General features: G+C 42.1%; 1 long non-coding RNA gene across 1 annotated transcript; it reads right to left on the bottom strand.

Annotated features, from left to right (window-relative positions):
- Positions 1-1,230: 1,230 nt before the first annotated feature.
- LOC124653880 lies at positions 1,231-4,692 on the bottom strand. Its single transcript, XR_006988081.1, has 4 exons — positions 4,590-4,692; positions 3,951-4,051; positions 3,755-3,851; positions 1,231-3,616 (listed from the first exon to the last, which is right to left on the bottom strand). It is a non-coding gene; the product is annotated as an uncharacterized LOC124653880 (long non-coding RNA).
- Between the last annotated feature and the right edge of the window lie 4,349 nt (positions 4,693-9,041).

The following is a 9,041-nucleotide window of genomic DNA, read 5'->3' as shown; positions in this document are numbered from 1 at the left end:
TACAAGACGCAGATTTCGCCTGCGACAAAGTACAAACATAAACACCACGCACGCACGCACTCCCTAAAGTTAGCCCTGCGATCAACTTAATTTCTAGATTAGCTAACGAAGCTCCCTGCAGCTGATGATTACTACCGCGCGCTACTCCCCACCGGCTGGCGCGACGCAGATCTACTCTCCGAAGATGGCGACCCACCCGAGGCGGAGGTGCACGGCCACGGCCACGACGGCGCACGCGTGGGTCGGCGCCGCGCCGAGGTGCACAATGTGGGCGACTAGCGCTAGTGGCTACTCTTTGCTCGCTCGGTCTGTATTAGTGATTGGTTTGCCTACCGTGTGCGCACTACTCTCATATATATAGGCCAGAAATTACATCGTTTTCGTTATTTTTACTGCTCGATCGCTCCGTGTTACTATTGCTATTTGCGTGGCGTGACCGATGGAGTAGCCAGAGGAGAGAAGGTGAGCAGCGAGTCGCTCAAATCTGGTTCCAGCGTGGAAGAGGACCCGCGGAGTGTGTGCGTGCATGGTCAATTAATTGATTTGCGCTGGATACTACCCGCGCCGTTCACTCGCACGCACACACGGAGAAGACCAGAGCATGAATGCGTCCGTCGCGTTGGATAATAAACGGAACCTCGTGCGCGCTTCACCTTTCTTTTCCTTTTTCCAATAATAAATGGAATCCTTCTCAAACACACACGTACGTCCCTGCGCGCGTGCACGTACATGACAACGTACTCCACCATAATCGCTCCCCCGATTTAATTAATTAATACCACCAAGCAATCCAGTTCCTTAATTAGGAGACGGGTTCTCTCCTCTTTTTTCTTTTTTTCTTTTTTGCCTTCCTTAATTTGCTCTGATCATGGCATGGAGATGCACGCATATGCACTGCCCGGATTACTTCGGGGTACGTAGCTCGACGGCCCCGCTCCGTCGACGGTGCTGTACGTGCCGACTGCGGCCGTTCAGGCACTAAATAAATTTTTAGTAGTAAGTTACAGGTTAACAAGACACAATCACTAAATAAATTTATGACTCAGCCACTTAACTCTTGTAAACAGACCCAGCCACTCAATCAGTCAATTCGATCATGCAAGTCCAGCAAGTACCAAAGCTTTCCCACAAATACAATCTTACGATTCTTTAAAGACAAGAAAAGAAACGCTGGATAAGTTACTTATTAAAACCAAAGGTCTACAGTTGCAACATTAACAGCGCACAGCATATTATCAACAACGAAATCAACGCTGCAACTCAGCTCTCCTAAAGAGACCATTGGCAATTAACTTCTCCAGCAACAAATATTACACACATGAAAAGGAAACAATTACAGCATAATTATCGGTATCGGTGCTAGGACCCTCTCCAGTACCTGTTTTCAACTGCACCTAGCTTGCACAACTACTACTCCATCTATTCAAAATACATACACCCAGAGTCGTACAAGGCCGCCGCTGTTAACTCCTCGTCAGTTATCCTTCAACAAGAACCAAAGCATGGTCAGCAAACACTGAGATTTTCACAAGACTCCTTATAAGAGCCGCTAGTAAACACACATGTACCCTTCATTTGTTACCCAGCAAATAAAAACACTTGAACATAAGAAAGCATGCCAATATGTATCTACTACTTGAAACCAAAACAGAGTTTGGCAAAACTAAATAAATTTCAAAGGAGACCCACACAACTACAAAACATCAACGAGAATTTCAGCGCCACTAGCAACCAGGTTCATCGCCAACACAACAACAAACATCGACCAACCAATTAAACAGTCAACAACCAATTTGTAAGTGTAGATCCATAGCACAAATTCATACATTAATTATAAATAAGGATTTAAGAGGTACATTGACATTGTGAACATTGAGACGTGAGCCATTCAACAAGATGTCCACAATTTGAAGAAAAAATTTAACTGAAGGGAGCAACTAATGTTAAGTATTGCTTACCAGTTTCGCTACAACCCGATATACGATCAATTCTCAAAGAAATTTAAAGCAGAAACAGATGGAAATGACAAATAGTTGAACAGAGTGTTCTCTTGGGAATGTTTACGAAAATAAATATACGGATAGCTGCAATACGTTAGCAGGTGTGAAGACTCAAGAGTTATAAAGTTGGACGAGTTGCTAAAACATAGCAAGAAGGAACAATATCTGCAGAATATCGACTAAGGAAAATAATACCATTGAACTTCAAGGATGCACCAAAGCACTACACGTATACACAAGCATTTTTAAGGAAGTTAAGAAACTACCAAACCAAGTCCATCAGTTATTCCGTTCTTATCAGTTCTACAACCATAACTTAATGGTAGAAAGGATATATTCTTATATAATTCCTTAGCCAAGCAGTAGCTAGCACCTGGGGAAGCATGAAAATCATCGCCACATAAACTCTATTAGTTGAGTGACCGTGCTATAAAGGGGCCTGAACACAAATTACAGAAGCACCTGTAGTTCTATATGCAGAAGGGATTCAAATAATTTGGTTAGTACCTAGTAGCGCCACACACACACATGCAACATTTCTATGTCCAAGTTTTGGTTGATGCCTAACTGATCAATCAAGTCAATAACAATCAAAATCATTCATGAAGCAGACTGACCACAACAACAGTTTCACACAACATGATTGCTTCAACGTACAGGGGAAAAAGGCATCTTTCAGCTTACAATCAATACATGTGTGTACCTATCAATCTATTTGAGAGCATTGTGACCGCGAGTCAAACAAAGAGCACCACTCCTGTATATATTATGCAAGGAATTAATATGAACAAAAAGCAAAACCAAGTTGTTTTTTCTGCACAAAAATGTTCATTCCATGGTCTAGGAATAACCATTGATTGGTATTACAGTTATTCTAGTTTTAACTACTACAGATTGCATTTTCGGACAAGTTGATCTCAATCAGCTAGCCATTGGTGTGCATGCCTCTTTGTACTTATTTTTTAAAATCTAAAACAAGGGAGAATGGAGTAGCCAAGTCAGTAAAACTAACAATTGAACTGAATTTTCCAGCAGGGCATGCACACACACTGCAGAGCGATGAACCAGGAACTCTACTGAAGAGGTCGAAGACGAGGACTGGCTGTGGCCAGCACAACAGCAGCACAACCAGAACCATACATTTCATAGATAATGCATCAGTAAGAAGCTACAGCTCCAAGAGTATAGTGTATTGAAAAACCTTCTAGCACAAAGAAGAAAACATATTGATGGCACATGAAACAGATCCCATCCAGCTAAAACATGAGAGAAAGACACCAACACTTGGAACCCCATAGAATATAAATAGCACAGGAGTGGGAGCATGTTGCCGATAATATCAGGATTTGCAAAATCGACTGGTGAACAAAAGTAGCTTTTCGCAGAAACAAAAGCTTAAAGCCTCACATTGCGTATCAAACAAACCTTGGTGGAATTGAACCATGCTGCAGTGCTACATTCCAATTCAGTGTTCTGAAAGAATCATTCATTGTAACCTCAGGAATCAACTGTTGCGGCAGTTCAAGGTTGCGGAGTTCAAGATGCTAATTTTCTTTCCCATCGGGCAAACACTTGCCATTAGTTAATCCAGAAACATCACATGTTCCATTTTCCTTCTGTACATAGTTACAAAATTTTAGGATTATTATGGGTGCAATGACAGGAGGAAGAAATTAATGCATGATGCAGGGAGTACAAAAGCATAGAATTTAAGCACAAAGTATGGCTAATGGTAGTAGGATAAGACAATTAACCTGGTTATGCAGTTAATAGTTCCATCCAATCTTTCGGTCAGCAAAAATTACCCAAGAAATAACATCAAATTAACGATACACAGCTGTTTCGATAGGTCTGGAATAAACCACAAGACCAACGTATTAACCAACTCTGGATATCAGAAAGGACAAGCATCTCAACAATACCAATGAAGATAAGTCATGAGGAGCACACCTTTTCGAATAGTATCCAACAGCCTTTGGCACAATCCTTGACGAAGATAATCCAAACAAGTAGCGATGAAAGGCAGCTCGGATGCTTTTGTCACATGTAACCTGCAAAAAATAGTAAAGGGAACATCCGTAAACATGGGTGCTGCAAATGAGGGAAAGAACCCTCACAGTGTATGATAAGTTTTTTTCCAATTAATTTTCCAACACTATTTTCATCAAATAGGAAGTTCATGCGCTGAAAATTATTACTTGTCCAAAAATATGAAACAAGTCAGGTTTGGATGCTTCCGTTATGAGAAAGTAATGCACTACCATACATGAACAACATTCAGCGAATAAAAACAGTTGTAAGAAGCATGGATGTACAACAACCAAGAATTTGTATTTGCAAGTAACACCAGAACTAGTGCTCTCTCTAGACATCTGCAAACTACATGTAAAATAAAATCTCGATAGACAGAAGAGAGAGCAGTACATCCACGCTTGGTTGCTTCAAGAGAGATGAGCATTACCGTAATGTACCAGCAGTAAGAGAGAGTTTTTGTAGCAAAATTATTGACCGCACTATTAAACTATTTGCTCGCATTTGGCAAGAAGATAGTACACAAAGAGATGAGCATGTGCAGCAAGCATATCATACCAAAGAACCAGGGGTGGATATTACGTTGACCCTGCCATTCTTGATGGTGATGCCAGTCCTGCTGGAGGAAGCCCTAGTCGTTCAGGGATTAGAAGCAAGACAGTGTCGTCTCGACATAGCAGCGGAACTTGCGGGACCGATGCTGCGACAAGCAAGGGAAGCCCTTCCTGCCAACCAGATATCATTTCAGCAAGTACAGACACAAGAGATTTGAGCGGGGCAGGACTGGGCAAGGAGAAAAACAATACCTTTGGATGCCGATGTCGACAAGGTACTGAACAGCGGTGTCCATGGTGGACCTGTCCTTATGCACTATGCCACCGAAAACATATCAGGACCCTACAACTACAAGAAAAACCCAGGAAGTCAAACTAAATGGCAAAGGACATAAGAGGAATACAAGTACATAATCAGGTATAAAACACGGGGAAATCTCTTGGCCCGTCATTTTCAGAAACTTTCAAGCATGGTATGTGCTCAACTTATAGAAGAATTCTCAATTAAATTGTGAATCATATGCTGAAAACATTTCAGGGATGATCAAACTTTATCACATAATTTAGGAGGCTGCATATGTCATCAAACACTACTCAAGCATGATCAAATCCTAATATTTAGGTGGCAACATATCATCTTGGTTCTGGACATAAAAAAAATTCCAATGCTTTGACAACATACAAGCATATCTGGCACTACATCATTACAAGCAAGAAGATATTATAAATATGAACAAATTATAGAGAATGGCAGACAAAATGAGATCAGGTAGTTGCTGCATCAAATCAGAATACTGAAAAAGTATATCACATTTAAGATTTCACTACTGTGTATGCCAACTCAACGAATAATTATATAAAGACAAATGTGAAAATGAACATAGGCAAAGTAGATATAAAAATGCATACCCTAATACAGTACATATCTGAAAGGCACAAAGCTAACAGGTTAAATCTCTCAAGGTAGAAAAATTAGCTAGATTTAGCCCTCTAAGAAACCATTTTTCATAAGTGAAGGCATTCTTATAAGAAGGCATATATGACTATATGCATTTATGCACCTCGAACAAAAAGAAAAAAAAAACTTAGAGAAAGATTAAAACAGAATATAACCCACAACCACAAGGAAGAGGTCCACAAAGTTTCCATATGCAACATCATAAAGTGACTACTATAATCATGGAAAAATTGAAGTATAGACTGGAGGAAAAAGGTTACCAGAAAAAGAAACTGATATTGTACATGCATACACGTGTAGCTACTACCTATAAAAATGTGATAGGTATGTATATCTTTGAATTTACATATAGCTCCACACCTATTACTAAAACATCTCCAAATATTCAATCCTTACTGCTAAAACATAATTGACACAATTTCTAAACATATCGCTTCGAAAGTATATCAAAACAAACAAAACCATAATAGGTCCCATCAAATCAACAAGACTATAAAACATGACTTGTGTGTAAAATATTGTCTAGGTAGCTGGTACTCCACAGATCCATCACTTTGTACCGATTGTACAGAACTCAGTCTTCCAACTGGCTTCTCTATTAAAATTGTTAACTTATTCGTCTATACTCATATAGCATCAGAATAAATATGAAAAGATTCCGACTTGTTGTACATAGGCTGGATACAAAGGAATCGTCAAACTATATCATAAGACTACTGCCAAGAGTTATCATAGTTAAAAGATAGAAATAAAAAAGGTTTAAATTTCAGATATAAACACTTGCAAATACAAATCCAATCCCCCAACCCTTGGCACGAACATATTTTTAATTGCCCTATTAAACTGATGAAAAGTAATACTGAATATTGATGCTTTGTCGTGTGAATCTACCATACATTATCAGTTTGAAAGGTTACAAGTTGGAGACACATGTGGCTTCCTGAACTTGCAAGGCTGCCAGATACACCACCGGTGGGGTGCACCAGCGTGTGTGCTACAAGCTGCATGATGCAGCCAAAGCATCGAGGGGCGAGAGGTCTCACCGGCTAGGCCTTGTTTCCGGCGGGCGAGCCCACGGGGGGAGACGGCCGGGTCGGAGCCGAGGCGCTGCTGGAGCGGAGAGGCCTCCTCCGCCAGATCTCACGGCCAACGGCGTCAGGGACGTCCTGCTAGCCTCCCTGGGCCGCCGACGCGCGCGCGGACACAGGCAGGCCAGCTCGACGGGGCTCCGTGCGTCGTGCTAACGACGGGCACGCGCGCGTGGTTCCTGGGTCGGCACGCGGAGGCGAGATTGGATGCGGCGCTGGGGAGGCGAGGAAATGCGCCGGCAGGTGGGGGACGCCGGCGACGGGCGGAGGTGAGTGGCGGCGTGAGCGTGGAATGGGGATCGACGAGGGATCGCTCGAGTCACGGCGTTGGGTGAGGGCCAAGATCACATTTTTATGTGACACGCATGCATGCCACATTCATGGGAATGGGATCCAATCCAAGAGGCTGATTTTTCTCCCCAAAATCTTTTTTCCAAAATTCTGCGACGCATTAGTATTAACTTTGCCTTGTTAAAGGCATGATCTTGGTCTTCGCGATTGAAATTTGTCCTAAAAATGTGCAACGCATTAACTTGCTTTGATCTTTCCCAGTTTGTGCATTAATCTGCATCCCAAAATTATGCAACGCATTAACTTGGTCATTAAAGCATGATCTTAGCCTTCACGGCTGAAATCTGTTGCCGCTCGATCAGGTCAAAGATTAGTGCGTCCAAATTTGGTGTGCAAGTGTGTCACAGACTGCAAAAAAAAAAAAAAAAAAGCCATTATATTGCCTACATGTATCTAGCACGTAGCTCCTCCATGCACAAGCTTGCTGCTGGATCAATCGAAAATAGTCCCTCTGTCCTAGAATATGTTGCGTATTAGTTTTAGTCAAAGTATAATTTAGTAAACTTTGATCAACTTATGGTCTGGTTTCCAACGAGGAAGAACACGTCGCCAGCTCGTGCGGTCCGACGCGGCCTAGAAACACGGAGCGCGCCGTATCAGCGACTAGGCTCGTCTCCGAGAGACGACGTCGCCGCTTATCGTGAGGAACCGCGCCATCGTTGAGGCATTCCGCGGCAGCGCCACGCCAAGGCTCTTCTCCGGGAGAACGAAGCCGAGGCAGTGGCGAACCCCGATGACGAGGACGCGCGCCACCGCGTTCTCGGCACGCAAGAGGAACAACAGCTCGTGGTTGCGCTCCACATCTCCCTTGAGACTCTCTCTTCAGACGAATTACTGTCTCTGAGCGCTAGGAGACGAGCATTATGGCGTCTTTGTCCTTAGGTAGATCAAGGGTTAGGGTTAATGTTGTTGTTTAGGTTGTCTTTCTCCCCACGCCAATGAACTATGTATAAATGTATGATCGTGTGGAAATGAATGAACTATGATATAAATAAAGTGTGTATGCATCTTTTTCTTAATTTGCAGTATAAAATTTAGTGTATCCGCTACAAATGCTCTTAGCTAGTTCAGATTCAGTGTATATATACAAGTATTCATGAACCTTAATCCCCAAATCTAGTGTAAGAATCGGTCATTGGTCTGGGCATCTTTAATATATTCGATACTGTTAATGGTTCAATTATGATTCTCCTAATAGTTTATTTAGGTCTAATTTGGTCATGCCGTACTTTTTTAAAATATAAAGTTCATGACCATGTTTTAGCTTAAGTACGTGATAATAGTGGATTGCAGTGGCAACTCCAGAGGTGGCAGAGGAAGACGACACAAGAATAGTGGTCGAAGGATGCATATGACAACGTTGGATCTAGGAAAAAAACAGAGACATGCTTGTAGACTTGGATATTAGCTAGCTAATAGATATGGTGGAACCCCACCTGGTGATATGTAGCGCTTGGCTCGTGAGTTTATGTGATTTTGAGTGCAACGTAATATTTGTATCTCGAAAGTTCAAACTAGATTTGAAATTTTGTCGTCATGTAGAAAGATTGAGTTGGGTGGCACTAGACATTGTAGGAAACGATGATAACAATGCATGCATGTGTAGCTCCGTCGTGCTTGGGCACAGATCCGGGGGTCATTATTCATGTTGTGAGATGGTTAGTTCCTATTATTTCATGTGCAAGATGACCATGTGGTTACATTGTAGTTTAAGTTGTTGGCGCTAATGGTGGAGCTAAGCAATCGCGCGAGGAAGCATCGAAAACCCTACAAATCTTGCATGGGGTACTTACATTATAAGGGTGGTGGAAATAGGAAAATCCAAATGGTACACGACTCTAAAGTGGCATTGGCTTTGCAAATAAAGTTACGAGGGAGGAAGATCCTCAACTTATAGGGCAAAACTTCCACTTTGAAGCCATCCGGCCAAACTATTGTAATAACTTTGCCTCTTTTGGGGTTAGTCATGTTCGTATGACCAATTGTAACACAAACAAAGATAAACGACCACATGGAATCACCGCTTTTGATGGAAAAGCCATGGGGTTGGATGTAGTGG

The sequence above is a fragment of the Lolium rigidum genome, chromosome 5 (assembly GCF_022539505.1).
Source record: "Lolium rigidum isolate FL_2022 chromosome 5, APGP_CSIRO_Lrig_0.1, whole genome shotgun sequence".
In the NCBI taxonomy this organism is placed as follows: domain Eukaryota; kingdom Viridiplantae; phylum Streptophyta; class Magnoliopsida; order Poales; family Poaceae; genus Lolium; species Lolium rigidum.
Note: the sequence above shows the minus strand (reverse complement) of the source record. Positions and strands in the feature narration are given on the sequence as shown.